A 14,689-nucleotide genomic window follows, 5' to 3' on the forward strand; every position below is an offset into this window, starting at 1 on the left:
TTTTGGAGAGCACTACAGCCTGACTCTCAAAAGATTCAATCTCCGCGCAGTTGCGTCGCAAGCGTGTGAATTGTCCTTGTGGGACCGCTTTCAGCCAAGATGACTGGTGGCAACTGTCTAATGGGATATAGGAGTTTCTGTCAGTTGATTTGAAAAAGGTGGTTGTCACAAATTGCCCATCCTTGATTGAAATTTTTAAATTAAGGAAGTTAACTTCCTCCAGGCTAGCCTCAAAGCTAAACCTAATGGCCCAGATTCTCAATGGCGTTACGACGGCGTGAATGGCGCTGGACGCCATTTACGTTAACGTCTAAGCAAATGACGTTGGGGCGACGTCATTTAGCGCAATGCACGTCGGGTAATTTACCCGACGGAGCATGCGCAGTACGCTCGGCGCGGGAGCGCGCCTAATTTAAATGGTGCCCGCCCCATTTGAATTGGGCAGGCTTGCGCCGAGCGCTTTTACGATACACCGCCGCAAGTTTACAGGTAAGTGTTCTGAGAATCAGGCACTAACGCTGTAAACCTGCAGCGGTGTAACGTAAATCACATACGTTACGCTGCCCAGGAGCAACGTAATTGTATGAGAATCTGGGCCAATGCCTCTATTATTGACATTCAAATCCGACATAAACTCCTTAAGATCGGATTCGCTCCCGTCCCATAGTAGGAGGACGTCGTCAATGTACCTGGACCAAAGTACTACCTCCGGTCTACGGCAAACATCAATGACGTCCTCCTCCCACTTGGCCATAAATAAGTTGGCCAAGCTGGGGGCATACTTGGCCCCCATTGCAACTCCCCTATCCTGCCGATAATACTGGATCTGATTACCCTGAAGGTCTTCCTGGTAATCAGTTCAACCCAAGTTGGAGTTTTCCCGGGAATCATCAAGGCCGGGCAGGCCCTATAGAACAAAGAGAGGGGTTAGAGGGGGAGGCGGGCCCAGTCGGCCAAAAAGAAAGCAGATATAGGCACAGGAATTTTAAATCTAAGCCAGCAAATCCTGACAGATTCGAAAAAAAAAAGACTTTTAGACAAGGGTCTGAAGTTTGCTCCACCGAGGAGGCTGAGCAAATTTCAGATCTACATGGACATCCATAAATATGCAAGAAGACTTAACATTAAGAGATACTTTTTATCCAATCCGATTAGGGATAACCAGTTACCCAATACGGAGTACAAACACTCTAATTTGGCTAATGCTTCATTGTTTAACCCCCCAGGGTCGCTGGCTCCAAGCATTAGAGTCTTTTGATATGTGGTTTTGGAACTCATTAAAGTTAAGAAAGTGAAAATGCATGAAGACTTAGAGACAGGCCTGGAATCGCTGTGTTCCAACAAGTCTTTAGTAATTAGACCTGCCGATAAGCGGTGCAACTATCTAAAAGAGATGCACTGTATCGTGGACGACACTGATACCTACACACCTTTAAACAAAAATCCAGTTGTTAGATACAAGAAGGAGCTCAAGGTTATTGTTGACCGGGGTTTAAATAGTGGTATCTTAAACAACAAAGAGGGGTTCTTTCTGATACCGAGTGCTCCGCGCACTCCGGTAATCTATTATCTCCCCAAAATACATAAGAACCAGACTTGCCCCCCGGGACGTCCCATAGTTAGTGGAATAGATTCCATCATGTCCCGGTTGGGCAAGTACATTGATTTCTTCTTGTAACAACTGGTTCAGAAGATCCCCTCCTACATAAGGGACACCAAACAAGTCATCAATATGCTTACTAACATTACTCCCAAGCCAGGGTTATGGTTAGTCACGGCTGACGTGACCTCCCTCTATACCATCATCCCACACCAGCTTGGTTTTGAGGCAGTCCTATTGCATCTAGTGAGGAGTTCGGGGTTAGCTCAAATGCAGATTGATTTTATTATGGAGCTGTTGCAATATGCAGTTAGCCATAATTATTTCTGGTTTGACAACCAGTATTACCGGAAGGATAGGGGAGCATAAGGTGGTGGCGTACGCAGACGACATACTCCTATGTGACCAAACCTAGACTCTCTATTCCCAACGTAATGAAAGAAATAAAAAAATACGGGGAACTCTCTAATTTTAAAATAAATCCTATAAAAACGGTAATCTTGAACCTAGGAATTGATATAAAGGAAGAAAAAGATCTACAGACAGAATTTCCATTTACTTAGGAAAAAAAACTTTAACATGCTTAGGAATAAAGATTACCCCCAGAGTAGAAAAACTATACCTGGCCAACTATATCCCCTTAGTTAATGAAATAAAACAAGATATGAAAAACTTAGCAAAGAAACCGATCTCCTGGATAGGTAGGATCAATGCATTTAAAATGATGATATTACCGAAAATAATCTATAAATTTCAAATGCTTCCTATAAAAATTCCACAAAGCTTCTTTAAGATAATTAGAAAAAAGGGGGGGACCACCCGAAGGTGTTTGGGACTTTAAATGAGAATACCTCTGTGATGTATCTCCATCCTTGTGTCTTGGACTTTATATGAGATTACATCCATACTATATCTCCATCCCGTATGCGGAAAATTGCAACGAAGGGAATTTGGGACTTTAAATGAAACAGTGGGCTAAATGGGGACAAAGTAATGAAACAAGCCATGGATGAAATGTTCATGTATTGAGAAAATAGAATATTTAGTAAAAACAAATAGCTTGTACAAAAGTACAGAACATACATTTCATACATAATACAATAATTGATATAAAAATACATTAAATGAATAACAGTCCGTGACAACATATATAGCCACATAGAGGTTGGGCATAACCACGCAATAGGTGAAGTATAAAATGTAAATAGATCATAGAAGTACTGGTTGATCAGAATGGGTCCCATAAACGCGTATAGCTACATCTTTGTAAGCCCGACGCGGCGTTTCGTGTATATGAAAAACACTCATCAGGGGCGGATGTAGTGGGATATCTGGAATACAGATTTGATTAGTGATCAAGGTATTAAAATTGGATCCACCAAAAAAGAGGTAGTAAGTCAATTCTGGTTACTTACATAGTATGTCAAAGTGGTAATGTAAATACAGTTAAGACCAAACATATGCCCGTCCCGGGACAGAGGTGGCAGACCAGCAGGCAAACAGCAGAGCACATAAAGCATCCCTCCCAGACAGCACAGCGACCATGGGTAAAGTAAAATTATAGTGTATCCTCATAGTACAGGTAGGTATCTGTAATGAATGAATGAATAGGTCCATCAAACAGTGACCCACATGGTAGGGGGATAAGGGCATAACAAATACATTAAAATTAACAAAGGATACCTGGAATGCGAGTAGGATGGCCACAGCTAGTGACAGCTGTAAGGCCTGCATAGAAAATGGCCACTGGCTGAAGAGCTGGGAAGGTGCTTAAATACGTCCAGCAAATGCACCAGACTGCCCCCAACGTCACGTCAGCTGACCAGTGTGGGGGCGGGGCCCTCAATCAGACAGCACAATTGCCTGTACTGAAGAGATGCTACACACACCCACTTGATCAGCTGTGATGGATACTAGCCATACAACAGGGCGACGCCCAATAAGGACATCACTCGGATGGCACGTAACGCCGATGCACTGACGGTAACCGCCCGTACCCCCAAAGGGGGGGAAAGGGAAGCACAGTGAGTGCATCGCAATCCCGGGATGCAGACAAAAAAAAAAGGTCTAAACAGTGCGTGATGTTTGCAAGCAGCTAAGTGGTGTGTTCAGCAACTGAATGGCAAATTAAACCATAATTAAAGTATGCCGTTTGTGTGGACAGATTATGCACACTTTGCACGGACGGCCCCATATAGGGCTGGCAGGGGAACACTGCCAGCTGCCGATCACTGTTTCCATCCCTGGTACTATAAGAAAAAAGGGGGGGACCACCCAAAGGTGTTTGGGACTTTAAATGAGAATACCTCTGTGATGTATCTCCATCCTTGTGTCTTGGACTTTATATGAGATTACATCCATACTATATCTCCATCCCGTATGCGGAAAATTGCAACAAAGGGAATTTGGGACTTTAAATGAAACAGTGGGCTAAATAGGGACAAAGTAATGAAACAAGCCATGGATGAAATGTTCATGTATTGAGAAAATAGAATATTTAGTAAAAACAAATAGCTTGTACAAAAGTACAGAACATACATTTCATACATAATACAAAAATTTATATAAAAATACATTAAATGAATAACAGTCCGTGACAACATATATAGCCACATAGAGGTTGGGCATAACCACGCAATAGGTGAAGTATAAAATGTAAATAGATCATAGAAGTACTGGTTGATCAGAATGGGTCCCATAAACGCGTATAGCTACATCTTTGTAAGCCCGACGCGGCGTTTCGTGTATATGAAAAACACTCATCAGGGGCGGATGTAGTGGGATATCTGGAATACAGATTTGATTAGTGATCAAGGTATTAAAATTGGATCCACCAAAAAAGAGGTAGTAAGTCAATTCTGGTTACTTACATAGTATGTCAAAGTGGTAATGTAAATACAGTTAAGACCAAACATATGCCCGTCCCTGGACAGAGGTGGCAGACCAGCAGGCAAACAGCAGAGCGCATAAAGCATCCCTCCCAGACAGCACAGCGACCATGTGTAAAGTAAAATTATAGTGTATCCTCATAGTACAGGTAGGTATCTGTAATGAATGAATGAATAGGTCCATCAAACAGTGACCCACATGGTAGGGGGATAAGGGCATAACAAATACATTAAAATTAACAAAGGATACCTGGAATGCGAGTAGGATGGCCACAGCTAGTGACAGCTGCAAGGCCTGCATAGAAAATGGCCACTGGCTAAAGAGCTGGGAAGGTGCTTAAATACGTCCAGCAAATGCACCAGACTGCCCCCAACGTCACGTCAGCTGACCAGTGTGGGGGCGGGGCCCTCAATCAGACAGCACAATTGCCTGTACTGAAGAGATGCTACACACACCCACTTGATCAGCTGTGATGGATACTAGCCTTACAACAAGGCGACGCCCAATAAGGACATCACTCGGATGGTGCGACGAGCCAGAACCGCACAGTGAAAGGGAAGACAGCACGAAATCCTCCGGGGCACGCTCTGCGATAGGGAAACGCCAGCCAAGATGGTGGTTGAGGTGCCCGTGATGACAGGGGTATTTAGAGTGCTTGTGGCGGCTCGGTCCCTTGATGGTATTTGTCGTGACGCCAGTATCGTTAATGGTGGTACAACCATTTGTAGTAGCAATGTTGAAGAATGAGGTAGACAGTGGTAGGATACAACTCACAAACTTTTACTGTGTCTGGTTTTGGTTGCAGTACAAACATTCAGTTAGAATACAGTCTCTGGGTAAATAGAGGAATTCTGCTGATCCACTGCTAATAGGCTTTAGTAGGCCTGGATTCAGGCTGTGGTTCAGTATAATGCTTACTTGTTCCTGGTCTCTTTTGAATCCAGTGACATGGGTGAGGTTGCCGGTGGCTAAGAAATCCTTCACCTTTATACTCAAAGGTCTTTGTTGCCGATTACTGGCTGTTATCCTTTGATTTTAGCAGTTCCAATTTGTCCCTTCTCTGGACTGACCTTCTCTCTCACCTTCACATTCTGCTTTCTCTCTGCACACTCTTCCTGTACTGAACAACTGACCACAGATAACCTGAGCTGGGATAGATATCCCAGAGTGGTGCTATCCCCATCTTGTGGTGGGAAGTATGAAGCACACTTGACCAGCCTATGAACAGGGATACCACAGGTATAGCAATGCAAAATGACATGCAATATAGCAATGACAAAGAAGTAATACTTTTGCAGTTCCCACATGTCCTGAGTGGGACGCTGCATACCCCCATGGTAAAACGTGTGTCGACCTTGACACACTTTTGACTCGATGTTGTGTCTTCCTGTAAGATATAAGAGAAAGGGAAAAGCATGCATGCATAGGAAATAACAATATAACCCCATTCATGTACTTCTTGTATCTGCAAGTAAAATGGGTTAGGCAAACATATCTCAGGCAACAACGAAATGTGAAAAAAGGTGACAAAAAGGGGTGTAGTTTTTCCTCTGAAGACTGGTGATGTATGGCAAAACCAGAATAGTCCACGATGAGATGGAAAAAGGAAAACAAAACAAAAATAAACATCTCAGGAGGCTCACAGGGTATGAGTCCGTTCCCTGGGCACAGGAAAATGTCAACAGACGAATATCACGGAGGCTCAGGTACGTGAAAGTCTATCTCCGGGTGCAGGCTTGAACGTTGCAAAACAGTAGGTAAGTAGTCCTTTTAAAAAGTCCTTTAAAGGAAATAAACATGATATCCCAAGTAAGTCTTCTTCTCACTCTGGAACTTCAGACGACGTAAGGATGCACTCAACGATGAGATGGCAGGGTTGGTAGTTGACTTTTCGGCTGCTGGTGCAGGTAATCCTCAAAACGGACAGGTGGTCGTCCTCTTGTAGTCCTGTCAGATCTTCGTAGCGGCTGAGTTTCTACAGGCCTTGTTTCAAGGGAACTTGGTGTCTCTTGAGCTGTAGTAGACACTTCTTGAGATAGCTCCTCTGGTTGAAGTTCAGTTGTATTGGTCTTGGCAGGCACTAAGATATTGAGCCATGGTGTAAGGAACCATTGTAAAGGATCAGAGTCTAATAACGCTTTTCCAAAAGACTGTAGTGGATTCTCTGAATCAGATGATTTTGTAGGCTTTGGTTCTATGGATTGTGTTTCCTCTTGGACAGCTTCTTCTTGGAGAGTTTCTTCTGGAGTACTTTCCTTGAGACATAACTTAAGGCGATTGCGATGTACTACACGTGATTTGTTTTCTTTAGTGATCTCATAAGTATCAGTCTCTGGATTGAGAATAGCTGTAGTGGTGTAAGGTTCTCTCTCCCATTTGCTATCTAACTTGCTGGTGCGATGGTTGTTTTTTAACCATACATGGTCACCCATTTTGAGAGGTTCTGCTTTGGCAGATAGGTTATAATCTCTTTGTTGCTTTTCATGAGCACGTTCCATGCGATGTTGAACAATTTCTTGTGCATCAATTAGACGTCTTTGGTGCTCACTCACCCAATCAGTCTTTGGTAGAGGGTTGATTGCATCAGGCACTTGTACGCCCAAAGTATGGTCAGCAGGTAGTTTACCTTGTCGGCCAAACATGAGATAGTAAGGTGTATACCCAGTAGAACAGTGAATGGTGTTATTGTAGGTGTACATCAATTGAGGCAATAGAGTAGGCCAATCACTTCTTGTAGCAGGTGGTACTGCTCTTAACATCTCAATTAAAGTTTGGTTCATTTTCTCGCAGAGTCCATTCCCTTGGGGGTGGTAGGCGGTGGTCCTGACTTTCTGGCAATTGTGAAGTGTACACAGTTCTTTGAAGAGTTGCGACTCAAAGGCAGATCCCTGATCTGTAAGGATTCTTTCTGGGCATCCATATGGCAATAGGAAATGTTTCCAGAAGGCATCTGCAGTTGTTTTAGCGGTCAGGTCCTTGACAGGTACGGCTACAACAAATTTGGTATAATGATCAATGATGGTCATGGCGTATGTGTAACCTGAGCGACTTGGTTCCAGCTTCACATGGTCAATTGCAACTATTTCTAGCGGTGTTCGGCTTACAATGGGATGTAAGGGTGCTTTTTGGTCATGTTTTTCATTTCTTCCAACAGCACAGGTGGAACACTCTCGACACCACTTTTCAATGTCTCCTCTTATCCCAATCCAGTAGAATCTTCTACGGATGGTGGCTTCTGTCTTCTGCACGCCAAAGTGTCCTGATTGATCATGATACATCTCAAGAATGATTCTTGCATCTCGGCGGGGTATTAAGATTTGGTATAGACGATCCCAGGTAATTGGGTCTAAAGTTCTTCTTAATAGTAGGCCCTTCTGTAGGAAGAGATGTTTTCTGTGTCTCCAAAGTTTTGACAATTCTGGATCAGCATTTCTTCTGCGAATTCTTTCAGGTGTTCTTCCGCTGGTGAAGAAATCTTGCAGTTCTCCCAACACTCGGCTTTCATTTTGCAGCTTGATCCACCTTTCTTTGTCCACTTGGGATCTTGGATCCACTTGTTGTTGAAGGTTAAGGACTTCTCTTCCTTTGATGGTGATAATGTCTTGTTGGGCAAAATCTTTGTAAAAAGCTGGCATTTCTACCTCTTCCCAAACATCTTCCTGTGTAGTAGGGTCTTCTTGGGTAGGCAGACGGGATAATGCATCCGCATTTTCATTTGCTTTTCCTGTTCTGTATTTTATGGTGAAATCGTAGTTAGCTAGGCGTGAGGCCCATCTTTGTTCCAATGCTCCCAACTTGGCGGTATTAAGATGTGCTAGCGGGTTGTTATCTGTGAAGGCCACAAATGGTGTTGCAGCAAGGTAATCTTTAAATTTCTCTGTAACAGCCCACACGAGTGCGAGGAATTCCAATTTGAAAGAACTATAGTTTTGGTCGTTTCTTTCAGTACCTTTAAGAGATCTACTAGCGTAGGAAATAACTCTCTTTTCCTTCCTGTACCTGCGATAGGACAGCTCCCAGACCTTTCTTACTAGCATCTGTGTAAAGATGAAATGGCTGCTGGTAATCTGGATAGCCTAGGATTGGCGGTTCTGTTAACCTCTTCTTTAGGAGCTGGAAGGCAATTTCTCTTTCTGTGTTCCATTCAACTGGTATTGGAGACTTTTGGTACCTCTTGGGATGTCCTCTCAGAAGTTCTAATATTGGCCCCGCAATTTGGGCAAAATGAGGAATAAAGCGTCTGTAGTATCCTGCGAAACTGAGAAAACTCCTCACTTCTTTCACTGTACTAGGAGTAGGCCAATTTCGGACTGCAGCCATCTTCTCTGGATCCGGTTTAACACCTTCAGAGCTTACAATATGCCCTAAGTATTTTACTTCTGTCTTCAGTAGATAGCACTTAGATGGTTTGACTTTGAGTCCATGTTTAATGAGGATTTGCAAAACTTCGGCCAAATGTTTCAAGTGATCTTCATAAGATTTGGAGTAGATGATGACATCATCTAAGTACAACAGGACGGTTTCAAAATTTTTGTGTCCTAAAAAATGCTCCATTAATCTTTGAAAGGTTCCGGGCGCATTGCAAAGTCCAAAAGGCATGCGGTTGAACTCAAATAGGCCCATCGGGGTGGTAAATGCAGTCTTCTCACGATCTTCAGGTGCCATGGGTACTTGCCAGTATCCACTGGTTAAATCAAGGGTAGAGAAGTAGGCTGAAGATCCTAAAGCTGTCAAAGATTCCTCTATGCGTGGTAAAGGGTAAGCATCCTTGTGGGTGATTTGGTTAATTTTTCTGTAATCCACACAGAATCTGATGTTACCATCCTTTTTACGGACAAGGACTAGAGGTGCAGCCCATGGACTATGGCTGTCTCTAATGACATTGGAGTCCTTCATCTCTTGGATCATTTGCTTTACGGATTGGTACATAGTTGGTGGTATAGGCCGATATCTTTCCTTGATCGGTGGGTGTGAACCTGTAGGAATGGAGTGCTTGATAATATCCACTTCCCCATAGTCTGTGGAATGCTTACTGAAGGCACGGTGAAGCTCCTTCACAATTTTTAGTACTCCCTCCATTTGGTTTGCTGGAGTGGAAGCATCTCCCACATGAAGTTCTTTCCACCAGGATGTTTTTACATTTTGGTCCTGTGGGTTCTGTCTCTTGGTAATTTGCTCTGTGGTAGCTATAGCCACACTGATGACATCTTGAAAAGTGACTTGGATTAGCTGTGCAATAGGACGGTGTTTTGTTAGTGTTACACTGCTATCACTCAAGTTTAGGAGTCGTATAGGCACTTTACCTTCAGAGACGGTTACTAGGCTCCTTGCAGCTCTAATTAGAGGATAGTCTTCCAAAACAACAGGCTCTACCAGGGCTTGGTAGTCTTGACCTTGGATTCCGACTACAGCTCGGCACCACAAGAGAGTTTCGGTGTTGGGTTTGAGGATCACAGGTTGCTTATCCCGGATGCGGGCACAGCAAATTTCTCCTTTTTCGTTGGTGAATCTCTGTTGCGCATTTAGTACATGGATGGTTTGTTGGATCACCTTCTTAGAATCAGGGGAGGCAGTAGGCACTAACTGGTGCAAGGCTTCTAGCATCTCAACATAACAGTTCCTGAGGACATTCATTCCCAGGACTATTGGAGGGTTAGGGCTATTGTCTCTGACTCGTACCACAATAAGGCCTTGTCGAGGTAGTGTAGTTCCTCCTACTTGAATGGTAGGTTCCCCATAACCATGGACTGGTATGGGTTTGCCGTTACTGGCTATGAGACTCAGCCAGGATTCTGGAGGCTGGGTAAGCTGATTTTGATCCCAGTATTTTTCAAAGGCTGCTTGTTGAATGGTGGTGACTTGGGATCCGGTGTCAACTAGGGCAACAAAAGGAACTCCATTTATTTGAAGTGCCACTTCAGGACGGGATCCAACGTATCTTGGCATCCAGTGGGGATCTTCTGGACCTATTGGTTCACCTCCCGAGGGGTGGTCCTTGGCCTCGGGGGCTTCCCATTTTAACTGCCAGCAGGTTGCTTCTGCATGGCCTGGTTTGTGACAGTACGTGCAGAAAGGCCGCTTAGGGGTACTAGTGCGATCAGGGGGGCGTCCGCCAGAATTTCTGGAATAAGTCTCTCTAGAATTAGAGGGGAAGAGTCTTCTGGACACAGGTTTCTCATCCTCTAGCATTAATGGTTTCTCCCATTGGTACAATTTTTGGTGGACTTTCTCCAGACTTTTAGTCAGGAAATGGACTTGTTCCGTCAAGGCAGCAACTGCGTCAGGAGCTGGAGCTTGGGTTGCCTGACTGACTATAGGTAAAGACTTTACAGGGGTAACCAGCTGTGATACAGGCACTTCAACAGATCTAACAGGTTCTGTTGGTGGGCTTTTTCCCAGTATGCTGATAGCTAGTTCTTTGAAATCCAAGAAGGTAGCGCTTGGATGTTGGGCGGCTAAGATTCTTAGTTGGCTCTTTAGATTGTCTGTATCGACGCCTTCAATAAATTGTTCTTTCAGGGTTTTGTCCTGATTTTCTGCCTCATGGGGGTCTACTTGGACAACAGCTCTAAGGGCTTCCTGCAAAGATAATGCAAAGTCTCTGAGTGACTCACCGGATTGCTGTCTCTTGCTGAAGAACCTCATCTTGACCTCTGACACGGTTCTGGGTTCAAAGGTGGTGTAGAGACGTTCAAAAATCTGCTCCATGGTCTTTCTCTCTGAGCTCGGCCAAGATTTCACTTCTCTGAGCGCAGCTCCTTCCAATTGCGCAAGAAAAATCTCCATCTGTTGCTCTGAGGATACAGGGTACAATCTGAACATAGCCAGAATTTTTTCTTTAAAGTCCCTTAAAGTATGAATTTCTCCAGAATATCATGGGAACCAGGGGGCCCCAAAATAATAAGGCATGGTGAAAGGCATTAAACTTGGTGCTGCAGCGGTTGGTATTGCCCTGGGACTGACGGCGGCTGATGCAGGAGGTCCGCTGAGGTCAGGCTGCACGTTGTCTTCTTGCACAGACATGGTAACAGCAGGTGAGTTCTAGTTAGGTAAATCAAATGCGTTTTTAGACACTTTTTGTGCGGTGTTGCTATGGGCAACCGCTGTCTTGCGGGTGTATGACCCTTTAAGAATTTAGTGCCAGCTGAATACAATGCTGCAGCAATGTTGATTTTGGGTCTCTGGCAGAGTTCCAGCTATCAGTGCCCTTATAGTTAGTAGAGGCAACTGACAGGCTGCGATTACTGCTCGGACGGCAAGCAGTGCGATTATTTTCTCTTCTTTTGCTCGCATGCGAAGTCTCGCGAGTTCTGGGACGTGCGTTTGTCACACTCTCCTCCCAGGATTGACACAGCAAAGGTAAGGCGGGCTGGCCGGACAATTTGGCATAAATGGGTGGCACCAAACTTTCCCGCTCTTCAGGGGGTGTCACTAACTTATCCACAGTGATGGCGCAGGAATTTTTGAACAAGAAGGTCTCCGGCAGCCATTTTAAGTGAATGGAAACAGTCAATTCAAATACCGCAAGCAGTTTTGTTAACACACAAACGTCCGATTTTCTCACTTTGGATGCTGCGATTTTTATGCTGATAACTGGGATACTGCTTCCATGCAACTTTTAAACAGTTTAAACAGTTCTGTGGCCCCACACAGCATGCAATAAGTAAATAGTCTCTCAATAAAGCAAAGGGGCTTATTCTGATGCGCCAGTCTTTTACATAAGGCGCAGGGGTAAAAAATCCTGTTCGTGACGCCAAATTTTTTTATGCGACGAGCCAGAACCGCACAGTGAAAGGGAAGACAGCACGAAATCCTCCGGGGCACGCTCTGCGATAGGGAAACGCCAGCCAAGATGGTGGTTGAGGTGCCCGTGATGACAGGGGTATTTAGAGTGCTTGTGGCGGCTGGGTCCCTTGATGGTATTTGTCGTGACGCCAGTACCGTTAATGGTGGTACAACCAGTTGTAGTAGCAATGTTGAAGAATGAGGTAGACAGTGGTAGGATACAACTCACAAACTTTTACTGTGTCTGGTTTTGGTTGCAGTACAAACATTCAGTTAGAATACAGTCTCTGGGTAAATAGAGGAATTCTGCTGATCCACTGCTAATAGGCTTTAGTAGGCCTGGACTCAGGCTGTGGTTCAGTATAATGCTTACTTGTTCCTGGTCTCTTTTGAATCCAGTGACATGGGTGAGGTTGCCGGTGGCTAAGAAATCCTTCACCTTTATACTCAAAGGTCTTTGTTGCCGATTACTGGCTGTTATCCTTTGATTTTAGCAGTTCCAATTTGTCCCTTCTCTGGACTGACCTTCTCTCTCACCTTCACATTCTGCTTTCTCTCTGCACACTCTTCCTGTACTGAACAACTGACCACAGATAACCTGAGCTGGGATAGATATCCCAGAGTGGTGCTATCCCCATCTTGTGGTGGGAAGTATGAAGCACACTTGACCAGCCTATGAACAGGGATACCACAGGTATAGCAATGCAAAATGACATGCAATATAGCAATGACAAAGAAGTAATACTTTTGCAGTTCCCACATGTCCTGAGTGGGACGCTGCAATGGCACGTAACGCCGATGCACTGACGGTAACCGCCCGTACCCCCAAAGGGGGAGAAAGGGAAGCACAGTGAGTGCATCGCAATCCCGGAATGCAGACAACAAAAAAAAAAAGGTCTAAACAGTGCATGATGTTTGCAAGCAGCTAAGTGGTGTGTTCAGCAACTGAATGGCAAATTAAACCATAATTAAAGTATCCCGTTTGTGTGGACAGATGCACACTTTGCACGGACGGCCCCATATAGGGCTGGCAGGGGAACACTGCCAGCTGCCGATCACTGTTTCCATCCCTGGTACTATAAGAAAAAAGGGGGGGACCACCCGAAGGTGTTTGGGACTTTAAATGAGAATACCTCTGTAATGTATCTCCATCCTTGTGTCTTGGACTTTATATGAGATTACATCCATACTATATCTCCATCCCGTATGCGGAAAATTGCAACAAAGGGAATTTGGGACTTTAAATGAAACTAATCAAATCTGTATTCCAGATATCCCACTACATCCGTCCGTGCAAAGTGTGCATAATCTGTCCACACAAACGGCATACTTTAATTATGGTTTAATTTGCCATTCAGTTGCTGAACACACCACTTAGCTGCTTGCAAACATCACGCACTGTTTAGACCTTTTTTTTTTTTGTTGTCTGCATCCCGGGATTGCGATGCACTCACTGTGCTTCCCTTTCCCCCCCCTTTGGGGGTACGAGCGGTTACCGTCAGTGCATCGGCGTTACGTGCCATCCGAGTGATGTCCTTAATGGGCGTCGCCTTGTTGTATGGCTAGTATCCATCACAGCTGATCAAGTGGGTGTGTGTAGCATCTCTTCAGTACAGGCAATTGTGCTGTCTGATTGAGGGCCCCGCCCCCACACTGGTCAGCTGACGTGACGTTGGGGGCAGTCTGGTGCATTTGCTGGACGTATTTAAGCACCTTCCCAGCCCTTCAGCCAGTGGCCATTTTCTATGCAGGCCTTACAGCTGTCACTAGCTGTGGCCATCCTACTCGCATTCCAGGTATCCTTTGTTAATTTTAATGTATTTGTTATGCCCTTATCCCCCTACCATGTGGGTCACTGTTTGATGGACCTATTCATTCATTCATTACAGATACCTACCTGTACTATGAGGATACACTATAATTTTACTTTACCCATGGTCGCTGTGCTGTCTGGGAGGGATGCTTTATGCGCTCTGCTGTTTGCCTGCTGGTCTGCCACCTCTGTCCCGGGACGGGCATATGTTTGGTCTTAACTGTATTTACATTACCACTTTGACATACTATGTAAGTAACCAGAATTGACTTACTACCTCTTTTTTGGTGGATCCAATTTTAATACCTTGATAACTAATAAAATCTGTATTCCAGATATCCCACTACATCCGCCCCTGATGAGTGTTTTTCATATACACGAAACGCCGCGTCGGGCTTACAAAGATGTAGCTATACGCGTTTATGGGACCCATTCTGATCAACCAGTACTTCTATGATCTATTTACATTTTATACTTCACCTATTGCGTGGTTATGCCCAACCTCTATGTGGCTATATATGTTGTCACGGACTGTTATTCATTTAATGTATTTTTATATCAATTATTGTATTATGTATGAAATGTATGTTCTGTACTTTTGT

General features: G+C 44.4%; 1 long non-coding RNA gene across 1 annotated transcript; it reads left to right on the plus strand.

Moving 5' to 3' along the window:
- Window positions 1–13,851: 13,851 nt before the first annotated feature.
- LOC120918892 lies at window positions 13,852–14,461 on the plus strand. The gene is made up of 3 exons (XR_005744484.1): window positions 13,852–14,070; window positions 14,164–14,338; window positions 14,423–14,461. It is a non-coding gene; the product is annotated as an uncharacterized LOC120918892 (long non-coding RNA).
- Window positions 14,462–14,689: the final 228 nt, after the last annotated feature.

This window comes from Rana temporaria, chromosome 12 (assembly GCF_905171775.1).
Source record: "Rana temporaria chromosome 12, aRanTem1.1, whole genome shotgun sequence".
NCBI classification, from domain to species: domain Eukaryota; kingdom Metazoa; phylum Chordata; class Amphibia; order Anura; family Ranidae; genus Rana; species Rana temporaria.